Source organism: Schistocerca americana, chromosome 4 (assembly GCF_021461395.2).
Source record: "Schistocerca americana isolate TAMUIC-IGC-003095 chromosome 4, iqSchAmer2.1, whole genome shotgun sequence".
Lineage (NCBI taxonomy): Eukaryota > Metazoa > Arthropoda > Insecta > Orthoptera > Acrididae > Schistocerca > Schistocerca americana.
The window spans coordinates 474723146-474748885 of NC_060122.1; the positions used below are offsets into that span (position 1 = coordinate 474723146).

The 25740-nt window shown below is 46.8% G+C and overlaps 1 protein-coding gene across 3 annotated transcripts in view; it reads right to left on the reverse strand.

Moving 5' to 3' along the window:
• Positions 1-25740, reverse strand: part of LOC124613215 (constitutive coactivator of peroxisome proliferator-activated receptor gamma-like) — a 76612-nt gene that overhangs the window by 18651 nt on the left and 32221 nt on the right. The window contains exon 1 of one of the 3 annotated variants that reach the window (XM_047141888.1): positions 8654-8700. The exons of the other annotated variants lie outside the window; for them this stretch is intronic. The gene's annotated coding sequence lies outside the window, so the exon portion shown is untranslated. Of the gene's footprint in view, positions 1-8653; positions 8701-25740 lie in introns of those variants that run through there. 3 annotated transcript variants of the gene reach the window in all.

Below are 25740 nucleotides of genomic sequence, written 5' to 3' on the forward strand. Positions count from 1 at the left end.
GATTCGCGCATGGGCAGACCAAGCTGAGTTATAGTGGGGGGGATCCTTCCCCAAGTGACCCGTGTATATGTTTCGTGTCTTCGTAATATTGCTGGTCTCTTCGTTTACACCCCCCACGTCAAATGAAATCAAAACAGATTTCTGTGGCCGGGAGCCATCAAGTGAATTAACATACATTCTCATAACCATGAAAGACAAAAATAAGTTAGTAGTTTCAATTTTCTGATTTTATATTATTCCTACGTTATTAGCAATCTACCATTAATGTCTTAACGAAGATATTTCTGTTTTGTAGAGAAATTTGCTTCTATTAATTTTTTCCGCTGAGGCAGTTTATTTGAAACGAAGTGTTTCACACTATTGGCTACTTTCAACTTCGTTCAGTTTCAAGTGCAAATTTTCATTTTCTGGGACGAATGACACTATACCATAATAAAGAACCAAACATGAGATTACAGTACTGGACCTCCGAGAAAATTGGTATCACGAAAACCACATGAAAAGCTGAATATCAGGTACTTCATAGTGCATCTGGACATAGAAATGTGCAATTAGAGCGGAATGTAGCATTTTAGTATGGTTTATGAAATTCCGATGCTGGCTGGAGTAGTCTCTGATGTCCTGTTCCTTTTATGACACTATAAGATCTCTTAATGCTACATACGTACGAACACACGTGTACATTTACTTGAAGCTGACTAAGTAGGCAAATTTGGTAAGTAGTTTTGAATTAAATATTTTGTTCCAAATATGACAGCTTTAGCAGAATTTTACAAATCTGCCTTCTGTGAAAGTGTTTTTCGATCACAAGGCAATTGTCTAGTACTTCCTCTAGGCCTGAAGTTATTTCTTAATTTATGTTTACGTCTTAAATTTATAGAATGCCATTCTATGGTAAATTGCAGACTGGCAGCATATCGTGTTTTATCGTTTTAACTCCGCACATGGCCTCAAATTTAATCCTAGAGTAGAATATAAACTGTCAGTTGTACAGTTTCTTTGCCTCACAGACAAAAATGTTAATTTTTTGCACATTTTGAAATAGTCATGAAATTTACTGTCCTTTATTCCGGTGTAAGCTACACAAGAAACTGATTCTTTCTTTTTTTTTCCAAGAAATTTGTATTCCATCCTACTAACTTTTTGCAGTGCTGTGAAGATGTAAACCTGTTGGAAATGCTACGTAACAACATTGCAGAGTACGAATTAAAAAAAAAAAAAAGATCTGTCAAATTCACTCCAAAGCAAAATGTTGTGGTATTTCGAGCTGTGGAATCTAATTTTGAAATGATATTTTGCCAAGAACTGCTTCCTTATTTGCATCCTTTATCTGGGTGGGATATGATAAAACAATTGCTCTAAGTACAACTCTGCATGTCTTCTCAACAACATGCCGCAGGGCTGCACATGGTCACGTGATGCCCCACCACGCACGAAATTCCACCAGAATTGCGACGAAAAGCGTAGCAGCAGAGCAAGCACCAAACACGGGCTGCCTACGTCATCGTAGCTGCGCATCCACAGTACAGCCTGTTGTCTCCTGCTGTCTGGTAACTGCTCAAACGAACCTAAAGATGGCGGACTTTGTGGAACCTTAATGGCAGACATTTCACAGTTCGTATAGAATTTAATAGTAGCCAGATGAATCATGATAACTCAAAAGGAAACATGTACATTACCAATATTTGCACGACGATTCTGATGGTTTAATCATATTGACAACATATTTATTAGTTTAAAGTTTAGTATCTGACGGTAAATTATACAAGTAACACCCAGAAACGAATTTCCAAAATATAAACGCTTCATCCGATTTTGTCGATCGCCGTGTCTTTAGAAAGCTATTAGTGTAAAACTGGATTGGTATGACTTACAGGCATGTAACTTGAATAGTTCACGAGGTATTGGAGGTCAAAGTGGCCGATTACTATCGGTCGCGTCAGGCCATAAGTACTCCACAGTTACACGATAAAACGGTAGCAGCATGCTTATAAATATATTGATTCATCTATGTCTTTGTTAATATACGATATATGCTATTCATGAAGAAACAGGTCAATTATTTACGGTGTTTTAGAAAGCACAGAGACATTAGGGTCCTGGCCTACCTTTTCCTTCTTTTCTTTTGATATATGTTTATTTAATAGTTTATGTATCTAATAATTTGTGTTCGAGCGTGTTTGTGGCCCAGCCGTAGGAATATTTGTTTAATTTCAAGTATTTAAATCCAAATCCAGTATTTCGTATGTTTCATTAGGTTTGTGTGACTGTGCGTTGGCATAAAGACATGGCGCGAGCCAATCACAGCGATCGTGAATGGGGAGACTGGATGGAACCGAGTTTCCGGCGTGGACATAGGGATAGTCTGGGAAGTGCGGGAGTTCTGGACAGGACGGCACTGGACACGGGAAGTGCCGGGACTGTACGGGCGACAGACGCACGGTCGCGAAAGAGACTTGGGAGTGTGGAGCCGTTTGCGCGTGGTCGCGAGAGACAGAAATACTTCAGAGTGCGGACTTGTGAGATTTCCGAGGTTTGTGCAGTGAAGACGTAGTGTGCGTTTAGAAGTGAATGCCTCGCGAGCTATGTTGCTGTTCATAACTAATTACGTGCTGTAGGAATCTATTGTTTCCCTGTTATTCAAAAATGGTTCAAATGGCTCTGAGCACTATGGGACTCAACTTCTGAGGTCATCAGTCCCCTAGAACTTAGAACTACTTAAACCTAACTAACCTAAGGACATCACACACATCCATGCCCGAAGCAGGATTCGAACCCGCGACCGTAGCGGTTTCGCGGTTCCAGAGTGTAGCGCCTAGAACCGCTCGGCCACAACGGCCGGTTGTTCTGTTATTACCAAGCAACAAACTTAGGAACCAACGCAACTGGATACAGATCACAAGTATATACAACATTTATTACCAATACCCAGAATTAAAATTTTTAACAGAACAACGACTAGCCGATCAGATCCGTGTAATAATAAAAAATAACAGGATACCCCAGTCAGAATTAGAAAACATCAAACAAGAAGTACAAAAAATACTAGAACAAAATAATGTGCAATCAGCAGAAGAAGAAAATGCAGTAATGGGCTCAAACATCCCAGGGCAAACAAACAAAGAACAACACGCATCAATTAAACAATCAGAGGAAAACGAAATCTTAAGACAGCCACCAGAACAGGCACAAATAGAACACGAAGTGACACACATGTTAGATATAGAAGAAAACTTTCAGTTGACACATATAGAATACAAAGACACAAATACAGACATTACACCATTCTTGCATAGACCACCAAATAACCCACAAGTCGAAACAACAATAACAACTATCAACACAATCATACACAACAAAATAAATGAAAATACAACTATCGAAGAGTTACAACTACTGATTTATATAGGAGCACTCATTAAACTAAATATACACACTAGGCAGAGTTCAGAACAAACCAACACACAGAAGAAGCCCACAAAACCAGCGTGGCAACACAGGCTACAGATCAGAATAGAAAAACTGAGAAAAGACATTGGACAGCTAACAAAATTTATAAGGAATGAAAAATCAGACAAAAAACGAAAAAGGTTAGGTAACATCTCACAACAAGAAGCGATAGAGCAATTAGATGAAAAGAAGCAGAAATTACAAGCATTGGCCAAACGACTTAGAAGAAGATTATACCACAAATGCCTGAAGTGATAATTTTGCAACATGAAGTCACCCGAGCAATTAATTCTACTCACAGTTGGAAAGCCCCTGGAAAAGATAAAATAGCAAATTTCTGGCTAAAGAAGTTCACCTCAACACATTCACATCTAACTAAATTATTTAACAGTTACATTGCAGACCCATACACATTCCCTGATACACTTACACACGGAATAACTTATCTGAAACCTAAAGATCAAGCAGACACAGCAAACCCAGCTAAATATCGCCCCATAACATGCCTACCAACAATATACAAAATATTAACTTCAGTCATTACACAAAAATTAATGACACATACAACACAGAACAAAATTATAAATGAAGAACAAAAAGGCTGTTGCAAAGGAGCACGAGGATGTAAAGAGCAACTGATAATAGATGCAGAGGTGACATATCAAGCTAAAACTAAACGAAGGTCGCTACACTACACATACATTGATTACCAAAAAGCTTTTGGTAGTGTACCCCACTCATGGTTACTACAAATATTGGAAATATACAAAGTAGATCGTAAATTGATACAGTTCCTAAACATAGTAATGAAAAATTGGAAAACCACACTTAACATCCAAACAAATTCAAATAATATCACATCACAGCCAATACAGATTAAGCGTGGAATATACCAAGGAGATTCATTAAGTCCTCTCTGGTTCTGTCTTGCTCTGAACCCACTATCCAACATGCTAAATAATACAAATTATGGATACAATATTACTGGAACATACCAACACTAAATCACACATTTGGTATACATGGATGATCTAAAACTACTGGCAGCAACAAATCAACAACTCAACCAATTACTAAAGATAACAGAAGTATTCGGCAATGATATAAATATGGCTTTTGGAACAGACAAATGTAAGAAAAATAGCATAGTCAAGGGAAAACACACTAAACAAGAAGATTACATATTGGATAACCACAGTGAGTGCATAGAAGCGATGGAAAAAAAGAGATGCCTGTAAATATCTAGGATACAGACAAAAAATAGCAATATATAATACAAATATTAAAGAAGAACTAAAAGAAAATTATAGACAAAGATTAACAAAAATACTGAAAACAGAATAGACAGCAAGAAACAAGACAAAAGCTATAAATTGAGAAAGGAAAGAAACAATAATAATAATAATAATAATATTACTATTAATACTTCTGCACATGTTTTACAGTTGTTTCTTTATTCTTCTGCTCCGATTGTTTACGTTTAATTTCACTAATACTATTAATTATAATATTATAATTGTTATTATTACTGTTTTTAGTATTACTATTAATATTTCTGCATCTGTGATACAGTTGTTACTTTATGATTCTGTTCAGATTGTTTGTATATGTTTATTCCGTGAAACTACGAATGTACTCGATAGGTTTATTACGTTCAAATAAACGAAGCAAAAGCGGATTGCCAAAAAGCATTACAACAACTTCCAAATAGCACTTTTACATGTCAGGAACATGATGTTCCATAGAACAGTTTCACATATACTACAGTAAAGAAACTCGCATGACCGGGGCTCGAATCCAACAAGGGTCCTGAGTTCTAGTCCAACACCCTTGGTATGACAAACTGACGCTCTACCGACCTCCCAAATATTTCTTTTATATTTCGCTTTTTTTTCTTTTCCTGGCCTCCTTTCTCCCCCTAAAGAGTACATCGTCTTCTCTCATGAGGATAAAGTTTTCCTCTGAGATTGCTTCAACACAAACTAAGGTGCTTCTGAGCTGTGTATTTCAGAGTAAATTTCTGTTTCCTTTAAAATGTTTCCTTTAAAAGAAATACACAGGTATGAGACAAAACACAAGAATTTGTAATTATGTTTTTGAGTTTAAGTCTTTTTCTATTCACTTTGTAGACTAAGTTTCATGTACTTACATTTACTAAAAATTTTGCAAAGTTTTCTTGTATTCTCTAGTCTTTGTTGTATTATGACGCTTGAGGAAAACATACATTCGGAAATTATCTCTGGTTTTATTTTCTTCGATCAGGAGAAAATGCATTCAATATGGTTCAAATGGCTCTAAGATCTATGGGACTTAACATCTGAGGTCATCAGTCCCCTAGACTTACAACTACTTAAACCTAACTAACCAAAGGACATCACACACATCCATGCCCGAGGCAGGATTCGAACCCGCGACCGTAGCAGCAGCGTGGTTCCTGACTGAAGCGCTTAGAACCGCTCGGCCACAGCAGCAGGCGGAAATGCATTGTTTGGCCTTTTAACCAATTCGTGGCATTTCTTTTTGTAAATGAATATGGAATCAATAGCATTCAGAAAATTGGCAGGCAGATCTTGGGGAAGGGGGTACTGTTCATGTTGTCGTGGCTAACATTTGTCAGGGAATTGGCCAGATGACTCTCACTGTAGTGCACACAAACCTATGTTCTTCGGTTTCTATTAGGTCACAATTCTCACATGGTGGGGAATCATCCAGATGAATGGCATGAAGTTTCACTGCGGTTGCTACTTTCAGTTTCCTGCCTTGCACCGGTTTCACATCTGCTGGTGGGTGACGGATGCTGACATTTTTCTAAATAAATTTCCAGTTGTAGTGCGGGTATTTTTGTTGAATCAAATTTCCACTTTTATCTTCAATTAATATTAATTTCACATATATTCGATGGGCGGATTCTGGATGTCACTGAGTTCGAATAAAAATTGTTGAAAATGATCAAAGGCATTGGGGACGTGGCGCATATCTATGGGTGCATTCAAGACAGAGGGAGTAATTTCGTCTAGTAAGTGGGATGTGGGGCTGGTGAGTATCTGCTTCCACAACTTGTATGTGCAACACACGAAAAAAGCTTATGACCTTCTCCCAACGTCAGTGAGATTTAATCTCCTGTTATCGGCTGAGAGGGTCAACGTGTCAAACTTGACTTTGAAAATGTTACCACGAATTATAAAACGACGCAGAGCTGAGAGAATTCTCGCTGCTGCTTCACGTGGCGTGGGTGAAACCTGTGCCACATAATTGACTTTACAAACCATGCACATATTTGCTAAGGCTGGCTTTTGGATGTCGTCAAGTCCCCTCACGCTATGTTCTGTGACGATGGATCGCACGCTGGCAAGGTTTTTGCTAGAGTTTATGGGTACAGTATGCTTTACATTAGACCTCTAGTAGGTACCTAGAATTTGGATATGGGTGACAATATTTAGTTGTTTCGTGTTTCGCAAAGATATGCCATGCTCTACGTTCATGATGCGTCATTTAGTTTTGCTTAGCGGCGCACCTGATGCAAGTTCGTAGTTGCTGATGACTTACAATGCCTTCTCCACGTCACTTTCACCGGAGATCACGAGGCCCACATTGTCTGCGTATGCCTTGCATATGATTCTTTGGCCGTTACGAACAGCCCTCATAGCTGTTTCTGCAGTGTGGCTACTAGGGACTCAATGGCAATGCCACACAAGGCCATCGACACAGGACATCCTTGTCTCACCGAACTCGTGAACGCAAGTTGTCTGGTTAGCTGACCATTAATCACGATTTTCGATGTGCAGTTCTTCAAAATTCTATCAGTGATGTTGACAAAACATTGGGGAAAATCCAGTGCGGTCGTTATTTTGAGAAGGCTTTCATTACGCGAAGTCAGTGTGAAAGCTATCAGTAAGTGTACGATACGTAGCTGCCTGATGTTACTTGGTCTGGACGAAGTAACCGTTCGTGAGGGGAGACTGGCAGCGTCTCTGTGAAAAGCAAAAGCAGTTTCTCTCATTTCCTCATCTTCCGCGGTCTCGTCAGCCCAATTCCTCTCTAACGAAGGTCTGGACATATCTTTCGCGGTTGTAAGGCGGATTTCTGCAGTACCTTTGTGTGGAACTGCACTTGTTTTGTTTCCGCGGGGGTGGCTGTACTACTACTGGCAGCTGTGGGAACAGGTGTACGCTGAATGCGATCAGAAAATTCCTCTGGACTTTAATTTCAGGGCCACTCGTTTCACTTTTTCGCCCTTCAGTGGGACAATTTTCTCAACAGCTTGATGTGTGATCCTTTGTTTCATATTTTTTTCTGGGGGAGCGGCTTTTCTGTGAGGTTGGCACATTTTTCTGCAGCAGTATCGCGTTCAGGTTCAGCGATGTTCCAGTCAGCAGACGGTGTATCCGATGTCGATATACTGTCCGGAACGGACTAGTTTAGGGCTTCCTTAGACTGTTTGGCCGGTTGTGGTGCAGCCCGAATTACGTCCGCAACTTCAGTGACTTCCAGTGGCATACCGTTAGCTGTGGCATTATCTGTTTGAGGAGTGACCAGAACGGGCGCCGTGTGTCTGAGTGCAGCAACAACCGCCACGTACGTTATCGGCACAGAGGACATTGCTGCAGGCCTAACTGATTCGCCGGCCGACAGCTGGCCCACGAGCCGTTTTACACACTGGGCATGCACGTGACCCACTGAACTACACCCTGCGCACGTTCCAAGCCGTCCTTCATACATAACGATAGGTCGGTAGCCACAGATGTTAATGTAAGATGGTATATGTTTTTGTAGTTCCACTTTAAGTTGTCTGATATCCTTCAGCACCAGAAACTTGTGTCAGTTCGTCCATTTTCTGGAATACTATTGAGCACTCTACTGCATTTATTTGCTCGTCTGGGACTTCAAATGGCTATTCGAAAATACTTACTGTTCTTATATTGAAACCGGCATCGGTAACTTCACTAATATTTCCGTCACAAGATTCGACAATTTTATCACAAAGAAGGCAACTGTCACGATCGAGAAATACCTAGCAACTAAACCATCACGACATATCTTCACAGTTTCTGCAAGAAATTCATAAGAATTCGGTTTAATAAAGTTCCGAGCAAAGATTAACATCAAAGTTTCTGCTCTACTTAGTTGACTCATACTTGAATCTTCTCATGTTCACGTGAACACAAACATACACCGGAATGCTGCAATAAGTGCTCAAACTTACCGCGAGCGAACGAGACGGCTGCTGCGCACGGCGGAGGTTCACAGGGGACCGCAGCCGAAGGCACACTGACGGGAGCTCTACAAGAGATACGCCCAAAGTTATCTTTCTCTTGTGGCCCGTATGTCACGTTTACGTACGTACTCATGGACGCCAGCACAGATTACGAACTACAGCCGGGTTTTGGTTGATACGCTGTCGATATACAACGTTTAGTACTGATCTGACTGACTGACATCTGGTGGTTTGGGTGTGAGTGGACAATGCGGCTGACTGATTTGCAGAGGCCCGAGTGCGATTCCCGGCCGGATCAGAGATTTTATCAGCTCGGGGACTGGGTGCTGTGTTATCCTCATCACCATTGCATCATGATCTACGTGCAAGTTGTCGAAGTGGAGTAAAAAAGAAAATACCCGCACTAGGTTTCCGAACAACGCCAAATGCGATCTCGTAGCCAATAATTCCACACTGTCATTTCAATTTTTTACTGAAGGGAGTAATAACAATTTTTCCCAAAAATATATTTTAGGAAACATTGAGTTTATAGCCGCATCTAGAATCAGAAGCAAGTCTTGGTTATGTTCCTCAAATTATTTCGTGAAATTACTCCCTGTGCCCGTCTGTGTACACTCGCTAAAGTCAATTCATCGATTATATATCTTCAATTTCGAAGCAGTTTCTATCGCGCACGAAGTTACGCAAAACGACACAGGCTTTTACAATAAATAAAGAAAAATCTTGGAAAAATTCTCCATTTGTTGCTTCATATTCCCAGAGCACATTCTGCGCATCTTCGAGCCTTGAAAGACGCTAATTGAAAATTTCCTTGGCAATAGTCAACATATTGGCTCCATATCATCGAAGGAGGTGACTGTGCAGTCCAAAAGCCTCATTGCTCACGAAAAAGTAAGGTCTCCTGGGTCCTGTTGTTCAAGAATTTCCATTTCTTTATTTCCTAGCGATATCCATATAGAACTGAATTTGAACATGAATGACAATCCTTCCCGTAACTTCCAGTATGGGCGTATACAAACCGGTATACTGAATCTGCCACCGCCCTGAAAGTAATGGATGAAGTGTATTTTGTACATGAAATAAATCGAATTTGATGCGTTCACAACTCGATAAAAGGAGAAAAGAAAAATTTTTAGCAACTGCTTTTTTTCAAATATCTTATCGAAATAATAATTACACAAACGGGATAACTTACCATTTACATCTACATCTATCTGCATCTAAATGGATACTCCGTCAGCGTTGAGTTTTTATTTCAGCACAGAGTAAAAAAGTTTCCAAGTTTCTTCAGAAGTCGATGAATGCCAAGATGGAAATTAAAAGTTTTGTAAACACGCACACTCAGGTTCAAACTTTTCAGGTTCTTATTTGTATTTAACATTAATTACGAAAGCTACGTAATTGTTCATTTTGCGTAGAAATACAATAATGTACTACAAAATTACACTTCAGCACTATACTTTTACATAAATGTTCGATAAGAAGAAGTGCAAAATAAAAGTATAAAATGCTATTGAAATTATACCCATTATAATGACTACAACGATACTAAAATGATCTATTGACCACTTTCTGCAATGTTCTCATAAAGCTCTTCTGCTCCTTCTCGTACATTAAAATGCCTTCTAAGTTTTAAGACGTACTTTTTCTTTTCATTGCTGTCCAAGTTGTTCTTGTCCAAGGTGGCTACTTTCCTCACATACTGGCTTCAGTTTCTGGATATCCATACCTCAACCTCGACAGGAGTGGTGCTGACAATAACAACAACAACAACAACAACAACAACTGACTGATCACTTAACTTCAAAGAAATCTTAGACATTAGGCCTTTTACTGCACTGGACCGTAGAGCCTTTGCTCCCAATCTTCATTTAATATCTTGACGATGCCATGTTGTCCCGGCACTTTATAGTATTCAGTCAATGAAAGAATATCTTCCTTTCTCCGGTAGTCTTTATCCACTATGCTAACACTGAGTCAGGTTCATAGTTGTGACGACAAAATGGAAGGTAATATACCATCTTATTAAATTTTGGGGTTCTTCCTTGAAGAACATTATTGTGCCATCATTACTGTATTTTTGTTTTGACGGGACAGGAATAAAAAAAAATGAATTTCACTTGGACGATTTTATGGCTGGGACGCCTCAAAGTTTGTGAAAATCCAAAGAGCACAGGCTACGTAGTTGCACCGCTTCGGTCTTTCTGTTCCAAGCCAAATATATAATGTAATCCTTTCCTGTGTCTGTGGTTGGGAACGAATCATTAAGCACAAATTGTACAGCCATGCCCGTACAGCCAAACCCGTCTTGAACAGAATACTTCACCCACGGAGAGCTTCGGTATTGGCTGATTTTGTTGTACGGTATATCAAACATACTTTAAGTGCATTAGTATTTACCTCTTTAATTATTGCACAGAACTTTTTTGCACGGAGTTTGTGCAAACTGTGGTTCGTTGTTAACTGATCCTTTTTCTCCAAAGCTTGTTCCTTTTGAGAGCGTCTTTGGGCATCTCCGATGTTGCGTGAGATGTTGCGACACATACAGATACTGTCTGGCCATCTTTTTTCGTCATGCTGTAGTTTATCGAAACAGTATTCTTCCTTTTTCGTTTTTTCTTCCTGACAAAGATGGCTCGAACTGAGCAATAATCAGGAGTCAATGCTGTTTGAACCACTAATTGTTGGTTCTGGCGGCAAGTGCTTGCCTACAGTTTATGCTCTTATTTTTGCAGAAGACTAGTTTTATCATAACATCTTATTTTCCATTCAGGTGTCTCAGAAGCGAAGCATAGTCTGCGCTTATAGACATTTGCTTTAACTGGCTAAGAGCAAATACCGAGCTTTGCAAAAACTGGTAGTTTTCAACACCAAATAACAAAAGCAAATATCAGCTTTTGACAAAATCATTTCAATTGGTCACGCGTGGAACAAGCTTGATTTGTAACTTCGAACATCTCAATTTTGCACAAATGAGCATTTATCGACTTTTGAGAAAACGATCTTCGATTCCAGTACATTGTTCACCATCACAGCTCCAATGCATGTGTAAATTTGCCTCCAGTAAGAAATTGTGAGCAATTGTTTCCCCACTGCACTTTCGTAGACTAGGAACGAATAAAATGATCGGAGCTACCATGCTGTGCGCAACAGCAACAGGATAAATATGAAATAGCGGCAGTGCCGTTTCGACGGTCACCGGAACGAGTGAAGTGGGCCTTGGGTCTCTTTCACACACATGCTACTCCATTCGGTTCGGTTCGTTTTCAGTTCTTTCTTGGTTGCTGTCGACAAGCGTGAAACGGTGCTTCGGTTTCTATTCGCCACCTAATATAAACAATGGAGCACCGAATATTCTCTAAACACAAACAGGCTTCATGTTTCTATAAGGCGCGATCTCGTGTCCAGGGAAAACAAAGCAATCAAGACGTTCACACACGAACGGTTCAGTTTCTATTTTCGCCTGATAGCGTGCGGAGCTTTCTGAAAGTTATGTGTTGCTCGCTGTACCTGCTGATTGTCTAGTAATTACGTTTATCTGTTTCTCTAGTTTCTTGACTTCTCCCTGGGTGTTGTTACGTAATGTTTTGATCTCGTCCTGAATGTCATTACGCAATGTTTGTACGTCCGCTTGTACCTTGTCAGTGTCTGTTCTCAATTGATTGTGACCTGTTATTAAGTTTCTCTCACATTGAGAGGAATGTCGTTACACGTATTGCCAAATGCACTGAGGTTGACGAACATCATTTTGAGCATTTATTGTATTAATGTGATATTTACAGGCAATGACGCTGTAACAGCATGCATTCTCAGAAATGATACGTTCACAAAGGTACATGTATCACATTGGAACAACAGAAATAAAATTTTCAAACGTCCCTACTTTTATTTTTTTTCTTCTTTATTGAATTTCAGTTCCCCCCGAAGGGGGGTAAAATGGCAGAAAATTCTGGAACTTAAAACATAAAACACAGTGTTGATGATGCTAAGAAAATACACAAGAAGCAGAAAAATAACAGACAGACAGTTAAAAAACACGGCGACAGTCTGGTTTCTGTTCGCAAGATATAAAACGCACACCCAGCGACAGCATGATTTCTGTTCGCAACACTGTGGAAAGACGCACAACACTGAACACTCACTTAAACACTGCATTAAAAAGTTGGCACAAATATGACATGCCACAGCCGAGAGCAGGTGGGGGGGAAAATGGACAGATGATGGAGAAATAAAAAAGGGGGGGAGGAGAGGAAAAGTGAAGGGTGGGAGGGGGGAAAGAAGCCAATGGAGAATGAGGACCCAGAAGAGGGGCGGGGGTGCTGAGCAGACGTGCCAGGAAGGGGGAAGGCAGAGGAGGGGAATGCAAGGACTCGGAGGGTGGGCGGGGAGAAAACACAGGATGGAAGGGGGGAGGAAGAGGGAGCCCAGGGAAAGGACGGAGGAAAGGAGGGGGGTGAGGATCAGATTCGATAGGAGGGATAAATGGAGGGAGAGAGGGCATCATCCGGGAGGGGGAGTTGACGGAAGCCACTTTGGGAAAGGAGATGTAGGGTGTAGAGATGGAGGGTAGGGGGGACACAATGGTGAAGACGTGGCAGGGGGTGGGGATGGGAGAGGAGAGGAGCAACCAGGGGGTGAGGGGGTGCAAGACGGCGGGAAGTGTAGAGGATGCGGATATGTTCGAGGAATAGGAGCAGATGGGGGAAAGGAATGAGATCATAGAGGATCCGCGTGCGGGACGGGAGGCGTATTCAGAAGGCGAGGCGGAGTGCATGACGCTCAAGGATCTGGAGGGACGTATAGAATTTGGGGGGGCAGATATCCAGGCAGGACTGGCATAACAGAGGATGGGACAGATTAAGGATTTGTAGGTGTGGAGGATGGTAGAGGGGTGCAACCCCCACGTCCGGCCAGAGAGGAGTTTGAGGAGTCGGAGGCAGTTGTGGGCTTTGGATTGGATGGAGCGGAGATGAGGGATCCAGGTGAGGTGACGGTCAATGGTGAGGCCAAGGTAGGTGAAGGTGGGGGTGAGTTGGTTGGTTGGTTGGTTGTTTGAGGTTAAAGGGACCAAACAGCAAGGTCATCAGTCCCTTGTTTCAAATAGACTCCATTCTGCTAACGGGACATCTCAGTATAGTCAGAAAAATAAAACGGAAAAAGGGGAAACGTAAAAGGGCAGTCACGTTGTCATTAGTAAAAACAAATGAGGGAAGTTGGCAAGAGAACGGACCCAACACTATGCTGAAGCAGCATAGGCAAGACCACCTGTGACTTAAAAGGTACAACTGCTATAATGCAGAAAGTACGGATGGGAATAGAAAAACTAACCAAGCCTTAAAAAGAAGGGGTAAAAACAGAGTAAAAGGGAAAGAAAAGAGGATTCCGGTCAGGGAGGTGAATCGGGAATCTCTGAACACTGCCTACAGTGGGAGACACCCAAACACTCACCGCCCTGCCCCAACACCAGAAGGAGATTAAAAACTTTAAAACTGAGAATAAAAACCACTCTCCCGGAGGAATCCTAGAACCAGAGAGACCATCCGGGAATCGTCAGCCAACATCAAAGGTAAAGTGTGGGGGAGTCTGTACTTAGCACACAGAGCCAAAAGAAGGGGGCATTCAACCAAAATGTGGACCACTGACTGGAAGGCTCCACAACCACATAGCGGGGGTGGCTCATCACGCAAAAGGAAACCATGGGTCAGCCTGGTATGGCCAATGCGGAGACGACACAGTGTGGTCGAGTCCTTGCGGGAGAGGCTAAAGGAAGAACGCCATGGGCCTGGATTCACCTTAATGGCACGAAGTTTATTAGACAGTGGAGTAGCCTCCCAAGTATTGGCCCATGACTGTGCAAAGTGGGATTTGATGTGAAGCCGTAAATCCGCTGCAGGAGGGGTTACAGAAAATGGGGGGGTAAGTAACTGCTCCCCAGCCAAACGATCAGCGAGCTCATTACCCGGGATACCCACATGGCCCGGGACCCATAGGAAATCAATGGAACAAGCAGCACGGTGAAGATCAGCGAGATGGTCATGGATGGCAGAGACCAAGGGATGGCGCGAAAAACACCGGTCAATAGCAAGAAGGCCGCTCAACGAGTCCGTACATAACAAAACGCGGTTGTGTTGGGATTGTTTAATAAAGGTAAGGGCCCGGGAAATTGCCATCAATTCCGCAGTAAACACTCCACATGAGGGTGGCAGTAGATGATTTTCCGTTCCAACAAAGGACGTGAAGGCATACCCAACATGATCAGCAGATTTAGAGCCATCAGTGTAAAAAACAACAGCATCCCGAAACTCCCGTAAAATTTGGCGGAAAAAGGAACGGAACACCACCGGGGGGATGGAATCTTTCGGACCGCCGCGGAGATCCATCCGAATTCGAGGCCGAGGAACTAACCAAGGAGGGGTGGAGGGGAGGGAGCGAGGAAGACAGGACAAAGAAGGAAGCCGAAAATCACGGTTAAGAGACGCAAGGCGCAGCCCAACCGGTAAACCCGCCCGAAGGCGGGAGTCAGGCGGGCGACGTCCATGGTCTGGGAATAGGATAGAATAGGAAGGATGAGCGGGAGAAGAACGGATAGTAAGGGCATAAGACACCAGAAGCTGGGAGCGCCGAACAGAAAGGGGGGGGATCCCAGCTTCAACCAGGAGACTATCAACAGGGCTAGTAGGGAATGCACCGGTGGCCAAACGGATACCACGATGGTGGACTGGATCCAGCACATGCAGCGTGGAAGGAGCAGCTGAACCATAAACTTGACAACCATAGTCCAAACGTGACAGAACTAGAGCACGATAAAGACGGAGGAGGAGGGAACGGTCCGCACCCCAAGAGGAGTGGGCAAGGAAGCGAAGGACATTGAGTTTACAGAAACATCCTACCTTCAGGAGTCGGATATGGGGCAGCCAAGTGAGCTTGTTGTCGAAAAGAAGACCTAGGAAACGAAACTGTGGAACCACAGGCAATCTTTGTGCAGCGAGATAGAGCTCTGGATCAGGGTGGACCGTAGTACGGTGACAGAAGTGGACCACCCGCGATTTTAAAGGAGAGAATTGAAACCCGTGTGAGAGGGTCCATGCAGAGGCACGCCGTATAGCCACCTGGAGCTGCCGTTCTGCAGATGGCATCGAGGAGGAACTAACCCAAATGACGAAATCATCCACATACAGGGCAGGGGCGACCAAGGGACCGACAGAGGCCACAAGTCCATCGATAGCAATGAGGAAAAGAAGGACACTCAAGACAGAACCCTGTGGGATGCCCGTCTCCTGGGTCCGTGGAGAACTAAAAGCAGTACCAACTCGAACTCTGAATGACCGATGGATCAGGAACTGGCGGATAAAAATCGGGAGTGGGCCCCGAAGACCCCACTGATGAAGGGTTAGTAAGATGTGATGGCGCCAGGCCGTGTCATAGGCCTTGCGAAGGTCAAAAAACACTGCAACCAAATGGCGGCGCTGGGAGAAAGCCTGCCGAACTGCGGATTCCAAGCGAAGCAAATGATCGATTGGAGATCGTCCCTCTCGAAAGCCACACTGGTAAGGGGACAATAGATCCCGAGATTCGAGGACCCAAGTGAGCCGACGGGCTACCAGCCGTTCAAGTAACTTACAACCAACATTGGTCAAACTAATTGGCCGATAGCTGTCAACAGATAGGGGGTTCTGACCAGGCTTAAGGACAGGAACCACAATGCTATCCCTCCACTGAGAAGGGAAGTCACCCTGGAGCCAGATACGGTTAAACACCCGAAGAAGATGGTGCCGTTGTGGAGCACTGAGATGTTGAAGCAGCTGGTTATGAATGGAATCTGGGCCAGGGGCCGTATCATGAGAAGAAGATAGAGCGGAAAGAAATTCCCATTCAGTGAAAGGTTCGTTGTAAGATTCTGACTCACAAGTGGTGAAACATAAGGTGACAGCTTCAGCCTGCTGTTTTTGATGAAGGAAAGCAGCTGGATAGGAGGCCGACGCGATGCCACTGCAAAATGGGTCGCAAGATGTTCTGCGAGAACTAATGGGTCCGTACAAATGCCATCTGGGAGGTGAAGGCCTGGGAGGGTGGACTGCCGATGGCAACCTTGGAGAGAGCGAAGTGTAGCCCATACCCGTGACAGAGGGACAGTGGAACCAAGGGAAGAAACGAATCGTTCCCAACATATCCGTTTGCTCTGTTTGATTAAATAACGGGCTTTAGCGCGAAGGCGCTTAAAGGTAGAAAGGCTGGCTACAGATGGGTGCCTCTTAAAGTGTTGCTAAGCTCGACGGCGATCACGGATGGCAATGGCAATGGCCGTACTCCACCACGGGACTTGCCGACGACGAAATTGTCCAGATGAGCGCGGGACAGCAAGGTTAGCAGCGCGAACAATCGCGGCAGACACGTCACGTAGGACGTCATCAATACAACCCGACAAAGAGGGAGAAAACTCGACCTGTGCAGTATATAGAGGCCAATCGGCGCGGTGGAAAGACCAACGAGGTAACCTGTCCATCGGGGAGCGGGAAGGGAGCGTGATAATCAACGGGAAATGGTCACTATCACAAAGGTCGTCGTGTGGCGACCAGTGTAATGAAGGGAGGAGAGAGGGAGAAGAAAGAGAAAGATCAATGGCAGAAATGGTACCATGACCAGCACTGAAATGAGTAGGGGAGCCATCATTAAGAAGGCACAGGTCGTGGTCTGCAATAAATTGGTCTATAAGAAGACCTCGTCTAGATGGAAAGGCACTGTCCCACAAAGGATGATGAGCATTAAAATCCCCAAGGAGGAGGAAGGGAGGAGGAAGTTGCTGAAGAAGGGTGGTTAAGGCAGCAGGTGTAAGAGTCCTGTCAGGAGGGAGATAAAGATTGCATACTGTGACTGCAGAGTCTAAGTGGACCCTAACAGCAACCGCTTCCAATGTAGTGTGGAGAGGAATCCACGTGCTAGCAATGTCTGTACGGACCAACGTACAAACGCCACCAGAAGCCCGCAAGGGTCCGACCCGATTTCGACAGAAAACACGGAACCCACGGAGGGTCGGTGAGTGAGCATCAGTAAAATGAGATTCCTGGAGAACCACACAAGCTGCTGAGTAGGACGAAAGAAGGGATTTCAATTCCGGAAGGTGACTATAGTAGCCATTACAATTCCATTGGAGAACCACAGAACGATGGTTTAAATGAGGGCTGAACACGCTAAATCCAGTCATACCGCCGGGTCCCCACCCGCCACCGACAAGGAGGGGGCGACATCCATAAACGACAGGTCAGAATCCGGTTGTGAAGCCGGGGAAGGGACCTCCGGTGACACCAGAGGCTCTTTGTCCCGGGACTTATGTTTCTTCTTCTTTTCAGGCTGAGATCGAGGAGGGCTGTGTGGCATAATGGAGCCAGCTGCAGCAAGATCAGGAACAGAAAGAGACCGGGCGACCGGGGGGCCGATAGACCGCGGCTCTCGCGGTCGCCGCGCTGCAGCAGACCTTTGACCTGGAAGGTGCCGGGAAGGGGCATCCCGGGAGAGGCGCCCTTGACCGGCAGACGCCGAAGGAGTGGGACACTTCTCCGGCTGGGGAGGGGGAGCAGCGCCCAGAGGAGAAGGTGTGGGAGCCGCAGGGGAGGGGGGAAGGAGAGGGGTCCGGGATGGGGGTAAGGAAGGGGGAGGAAGGGATGAAGATGTAACCAAGGCGTAACTAGATGTCATGGACACAGGGTGCAATCGTGCGTATTTCTTACGGGCCTCTGTGTAGCTTAAACGATCAAGAGACTTATACTCCTGTATCTTTTTTTCTTTCTTATAGACTGGGCAATCTGCTGAACGAGGAGAATGACTACCATGACAATTTACACATACAGGAGGGGGAACACAGGGACTCCCCTCATGGAGTGGACGTCCACAGTCACCACAGAGAGGGTCCTGGGTACAGCGAGAAGACATGTGGCCAAAACGCAAGCACTTAAAACACCGCATAGGAGGTGGGATGTACGGCTTCACATCACAGCGATAGACCATAATCTTAACTTTCTCAGGAAGGGTATCCCCTTCAAAGGCCAGGATAAAGGCACCAGTATCAATACGATTATCTTTAGGACCCTTCTGAACACGCCGAACAAAGTGAACACCCCGCCGTCCGAGATTGTCGCGAAGTTCATCATCAGTTTGAAGGATGAGGTCTCTGTGAAAAATCACACCTTGTACCATATTTAGAGACTGGTGAGGGGTAATGGACACGGGAATTGTGCCAAGATGGGTACAGGCACGAAGGGCCGCAGATTGGGCAGCCGAAGCAGTTTTTATCAGTAACGAACCCGACCGCATCTTGCTCAGGGAGTCCACTTCGCCGAACTTGTCTTCAATGTGTTCCACACAGAATAAAGGTTTGACACTGGTGAAAGTATCTCCATCAGTCCTGGTGCAAACTAGATAACGGGGGAAAGGTTTTGCCCCTAGATGACGCGCCTGACCCTCCTCCCAGGGGGTAGCCACGGAAGGGAAGGCCGAAGGGGCAAGAGAAGCAGCACTTGAGGAATCAGTACCACGCAGAGAGACGGCCGCAGAAGAGCGGCCAGAGTTTTGGACCCGTATGCGTTTCATCTGCATAGCGTCCGCCCTGATACCACCCACTCCGATCAGGGGCTCTCCTCACGGGTGCCACCCAGCCACAGCAACGGCCGTCTGGCACGGCGGCCATTGCCGGGAGTTCCGATGCTCCAGGATGACGAGCAACCACTCCAAGGCATGCATGAGGAGGTCACAGCTCAGGTATCAGAAGTGTGATCCCTGTGTGTTCAGGGGGCTCAACCAAAAGGGTACATAGCGACCCCACCACACGGGCTGGCTACCGTGCTGGCTATGCACCCTAGCATCAGACAACGACGTAAAAGAAAAGGTGGAATGTACTATGAGGGCACACGTCGGAGACACTAGGTAAGGTGCTCTTCCCCAAATGGCTCACACTACGGAAGAGAAATTTTGGAATGGAGGTCAAACCCCAGAGGGGGACCAAGGAATGCCAAAAGGAGGAGATGATTACGCAACAAAGCCGGAGTGTAAAACCAACAGAACCAGGAGGATAGCGGGGGCCAACATAAGCAAGGACACCAATAGAGAGAGAGGAGAGGGCGAGGGGAAAGGGGTATGGAGGGGAAAGGAGGGGAAGGGAAAGGAAATGCAGCCCGGGAGAGAAAGAAGGCTGCAATGGCTCGGGGCCCCCGTGCTCGCCACGCACGTATCCACGAAAGAGTTGTGGACCCCCTGGGGGGGTGGGGGTGAGGTGGACAGGACGGGCGCTAACAGTAAGGGAGAAATCCAGGAGCCGGAAGGAGCGAGTGGTACGACCAACGATGATTGCCTGGGTCTTGGAAGGATTGAGTTTCAGGAGCCACTGGTTACACCATGCAGCAAAAAGGTCAAGGTGATTCTGGAGAAGACGTTGGGACCGTTGGAGGGTAGGAGCGAGGGCGAGGAATGCGGTGTCATCAGCATATTGCAAGAGGTGTACTGGAGGGGGGGGGGGGGTTGGGGCATATCCGCCGTGTACAGGAGGTAGAGGAGAGGGGAGAGGACAGAGCCCTGGGGCACACCTGCAGAGGGGTAGAAGGTGTGGGAATTGGCATTATGGATGGTAACATAGGAGGGACGGTGGGAGAGGATGGAGGCCACCAGACGGATGTAGTTGATAGGAAGGGCGTAGGTTTGGAGTTTAAACAGGAGACCGGGATGCCAGACACAGTCGTAGGCCTTTTCGAGGTCAAGTGAGACAAAAATGGCGGAGTGACGGGAGTTAAGCTGGAGGGAGAGGAGATGAGTGAGGCGGAGGAGTTGGTCATCAGCAGAGAAGGAAGGTCGAAAGCCACACTGGGTGTTTTGGAGGAGGTGGTTTTGGTGGAGGTGGAGATGGATGCGCCAGGAAAGGATGGATTCCAAGAGCTTGCTGAACACCGATGTGAGACAGATAGGATGATAGGAAGAGGCATCAGATGGAGGCTTGTTGGGTTTGGAGAACATCAGGATACGGGAAGTTTTCCACAGGTCGGGATAGAAGCTAGTGGCAAGGATGACATTGTAGAGGGTGGCAAGGATGGAAAGGAGGGAGGGAGGGCAGTGTTTGAGGTGGCGGTAGGTAACGCAGTCGTGGCCGGGAGCAGTGTTGCGTTTAGTGCGGAGTGTGAGGCTGATGTCCTGTGTAGTGATGGGAGTATTAAGTGCAGATGATGGGGTGTGGCCCAAGTACTGGAAGCTAGGAGCAAGGGGAGGAACAGAGGTATTCATATGGTCCATGACATCAGGGAAGAGGGAATAATCAAAGTGGGGATCATCTGGGATGGAAAAAACATCAGAGAGGTGGGAGGCAAAGTGGTTGGCCTTACTGAGGTTGCCAGGAAAGGGACGGTCATTAAGAAGGAGAGGGTACTGGGGGGTGGGACGGTTCCCAGTAAGGCGGTGGAAAGCAGACCAACACTTGGAAGAGTTTATGGGGAGCGTGGTGTTGAGTTGTGTACGTGTCTGGCGCCAGGCACGGCGTTTCTTCGCAACAAGCAGGTTGCGGATGTGTCGTTGTAATTGCCGGTGGCGGGTAAGTGTATCCCGGTCACGAGTGCGGAGAAAAGAGCGGTAGAGGCGGCGGGACTCTCGAAGGAGAAGGACGGCCTGTGGAGGCAGGCGGGGCGGTGAGGGTGACGTCCCTACGTTCTGTATTTTAATTTATGAAACCTACCTGTTACCAACTGTTCGTCTAAAATTGTGAGCCATATGTTTGTGACAACTACAGCTCCATCTATCACAAAGCGAAAAAAAGTGGTCCAACTAAAACATTCATATTTCTTTACATACTACACGAATACGTAATAAAAATGGGGGTTCATATTTAAAAAAACGCAGTTGCTATCCGTTTGACCTATAACAACGCCATCTAGCGGGCCAAGCATAGCGCCATCTGGTTTCCCCCTTCAAGCTAGACAAGTTTCGTTCTCTGTAGTTTTTTGGTTTGACGCATATTGGTTGGTTGGTTGGTTGGTTTGGGGGATTAAAGGGACCAGACTGCCATGGTCATCGGTCCCTTTTTCCAAAGACAAAGAACACCCACAGAGAATAAAAACAAGGAACAGAAGAGATCACAGACGATACAGAACAAGAGATACTGAGACAAAGACAAGACAAAACAAACGAAAACCACACAGAGTGTGACGGTGGTTGGCCGACCATAGACATAAAAAAGGAAAGGCCAACCACTTAGAAACACATTAAAAAATCAGTGTAAAACCATAGGCCAAAGGCCAGAATCAACACAAAACAATAAAATAAAACAGAAACACTCAGAGTAAATGATAAAACCCCCTGCCCGAATAAAACGTAAAACTAAGTCAGCCATAGTGGAGTCGTCTGTTAAAAGGGCAGGGAGCGTAGCAGGCAGCGCAAATGTCTGCCTGACCACAGCTAAAAGGGGGCAGGCCAGCAAAATGTGGGCCACTGTCAAAACTGCCCCACAGCGACATAGAGGAGGGTCCTCCCGGCGCAGTAAATAACTGTGTGTCAGCCGGGAGTGGCCAATGCGGAGCCGGCAAAGAACTACTGAGTCCCTGCGAGTGGCTCGCAGGGATGACCGCCACACAGCCGTCGTCTCTTTGACAGCACGGAGTTTATTGCGCATTGTCAGTTCGCGCCATTCATCATCCCATAGCGCCAAGATTTTGCGGCGGAAGACTGCCCGCAAATCAGTCTCTGGGAGGCCAACGTCCAGAAATGGCTTACTGATGGCCTCTTTCGCCAGGCGGTCAACATGTTCGTTACCTGGGATACCGACATGACCGGGGGTCCACACAAAGACCACAGGGCGGCCGCAACAGGCGAGAGCATGCAGAGACTCGTGGATAGCCATCACCAAACGAGAACGAGGGAAACACTGGTCGAGAGCTCGTAAACCGCTCAGGGAATCGCTACAGATAACGAAGGACTCACCTGAGCAGGAGCGGATATACTCTAGGGCACGAAAGATGGCGACCAGTTCAGCAGTGTAAACGCTGCAGCCATCCGGCAAGGAACGTTGTTCGGAAAGGTCCCCTAGAGTGAGCGCATATCCGACACGACCAGCAACCATCGAACCGTCAGTGTAAACAACACCAGAGCCCTGATACATGGCCAGGATGGAATAAAAGCGGCGGCGGAAGGCCTCTGGAGGGACTGAGTCCTTAGGGCCCTGTGCCAAGTCGAGCCGAAGGCTAGGGCGACGAACACACCATGGGGGTGTATGCAAAGTAGCCCGGAAAGGAGGTGGAACAGTAAAACCCTGGAGCCCAGAGAGAAGCTCTTTGACGCGGACCGCTATTGTACAACCAGACCGGGGCCGACGTTCTGGCATACGGACGACCGACCGCGGGAACAGGAGGCGATAGTTTGGATGCCCGGGCGAGCTTAGAACATGGGCAGCATAAGCGGCCAGCAAACGTTGGCGTCGGAACCGCAGTGGAGGTACACCTGCCTCCACTAGTACGCTGTCCACAGGGCTGGTGCGGAAAGCACCAGTGGCAAGGCGTATCCCGCTGTGGAGAATCGGGTCCAGCATCCGTAACGCAGATGGGGATGCTGAGCCATAAGCCAGGCTCCCATAATCCAGACGGGACTGGATTAACGCCTGGTAGAGCCGCAACTGTAGAGCGGTCGGCGCCCCAGCGGGTGTTGCTCAAGCATCTCAGAGCGTTTAGATGCCGCCAACACGTCTGTTTCAGCTGCCGGATATGAGGCAGCCAAGTCAACCGGGCATCGAAAACCACCCCCAAAAACCTGTGGGTCTCCACCACAGCAAGGAGTTCGTCGGCAAGATAAAGCCGCGGCTCAGGATGGACTGTTCGGCGCCGGCAGAAATGCATAACGCAGGTCTTGGCTGCCGAAAACTGATACCCATGCGCTACAGCCCAAGACTGCGCCTTACGGATAGCGCCCTGTAGCTGACGTTCAATAGCTGCAATGCCAGTAGAGCTGTAATAAAGGCAGAAGTCGTCAGCATACAGGGAAGCGGAGACAGAATTTCCCACAGCCGCAGCAAGCCCGTTAATGGCTATTAAAAACAGACAGACACTTAAAACAGAGCCCTGTGGCACACCGTTCTCCTGGACGTGGGAGGAACTATACGAGGCCGCGACTTGCACGCGGAAGGTACGACACGACAGAAAATTGCGGATAAAAATCGGCAGAGGACCCCGAAGACCCCATCCATGAAGCGTAGAAAGAATGTGATGACGCCATGTCGTATCGTACGCCTTCCGCATGTCGAAAAAGACAGCGACCAGGTGCTGACGGCGGGCAAAAGCAGTACGGATGGCCGACTCCAGACTCACCAGATTGTCGGTGGTGGAGCGGCCTTTACGGAACCCACCCTGAGACGGAGCCAGAAGGCCCCGAGACTCCAGTACCCAATGCAAGCGCCGGCTCACCATCCGTTCAAGCAATTTACAAAGAACGTTGGTGAGGCTAATGGGACGGTAGCTGTCCACCTCCAGAGGGGTTTTCCCAGGTTTCAAAACGGGGATGACAATGCCTTCCCGCCATTGCGACGGAAACTCCCCCTCGACCCAAAGACGGTTGTAAAGATCGAGAAGGCGCCGCTGGCTGTCCACCGAAAGGTGTTTCAGCATCTGACAGTGGATGCCATCTGGCCCAGGAGCGGTATCAGGGCAAGCAGCTAGGGCACTGCGAAATTCCCACTCACTGAATGGAGCATTGTAAGATTCCGGGTGGGTGCTGCGAAACGAAAGGCTCCGACGTTCCAGCCGCTCTTTAATGGAGCGGAAGGCCTGGGGGTAATTCGCAGAAGCGGAACTCATAGCAAAATGCTCTGCTAAGCGATTTGCAATGACGTCGGAGTCGGTACAAACGGCTCCATTCAGTGAGAGCGCAGGGACGCTGGCAGGGGTCCGATAGCCGTAGACGCGTCGAATCTTGGCCCAGACCTGTGAGGGAGTGACATGGAGGCCAATGGTGGACACATACCGCTCCCAGCACTCCTTCTTGCCTTGGCGGATAAGGAGGCGGGCCCGCGCACGCAGCCGTTTGAAGGCGATAAGGTGGGCTAAGGAAGGATGTCGCTTGTGACGCTGGAGCGCCCGCCGGCGATCTTTAATCGCTTCAGCGATCTCAGGCGACCACCAAGGCACAGCCTTCCGCCGAGCGGACCCAGAAGAACGGGGAATGGCAGATTCGGCGGCAGTAACGATGCCGGTGGTGACAGATTGAACCACCGCATCAATGTCATCAGTAGAGAGAGGCTCAAAAGCGGCAGTGGAGGAGAACAAATCCCAGTCAGCCTTATTCATAGCCCATCTGCTAGGGCGCCCAGAAGAGTGACGCTGTGGTAGTGACAAAAAGAGCGGAAAGTGGTCACTACCACACAGGTCGTCATGCACACTCCATTGGACAGACGGTAAGAGGCTATGGCTACAGATGGAAAGGTCAATGGCGGAGTAGGTGCCATGCGCCACACTGAAGTGTGTGAAGGCGCCATCATTTAACAGCGAGAGATCGAGCTGCGACAACAAATGTTCAACGATGGCGCCTCGACCTGTGGCCACTGACCCACCCCACAGAGGGTTATGGGCGTTGAAGTCGCCCAATAGCAAGAAAGGTGGCGGCAATTGGGCGACCAGTGCAGCCAGGACATGCTGCGAGACATCACCATCCGGTGGAATGTAAAGACTGCAGACGGTAACAGCCTGTGGCGTCCATACGCGTACAGCGACAGCCTCTAAAGACGTCTGGAGAGGGACAGACTCGCTGTGCAGAGTGTGAAGGACATATATGCAGACGCCACCAGACACCCTTTCATAAGCTGCTCGGTTCTTGTAATAACCCCGATAGCCACGGAGGGCGGGGGTTCGCATCGCTGGAAACCAAGTTTCCTGGAGAGCAATGCAGAAGAAAGGGCGAAGGCTGAGAAGTTGGCGGAGCTCAGCTAAATGGTGGAAAAAACCGCCGCAGTTCCACTGGAGGATGGTATTGTCCATGGCTGAGAAAGGCGTGAAAGGACTGGGAAGGCAATTTACGCCGCTTGTTCACTCACTGCCACCGATTCAGTACCCGTACGAGAGGCATCC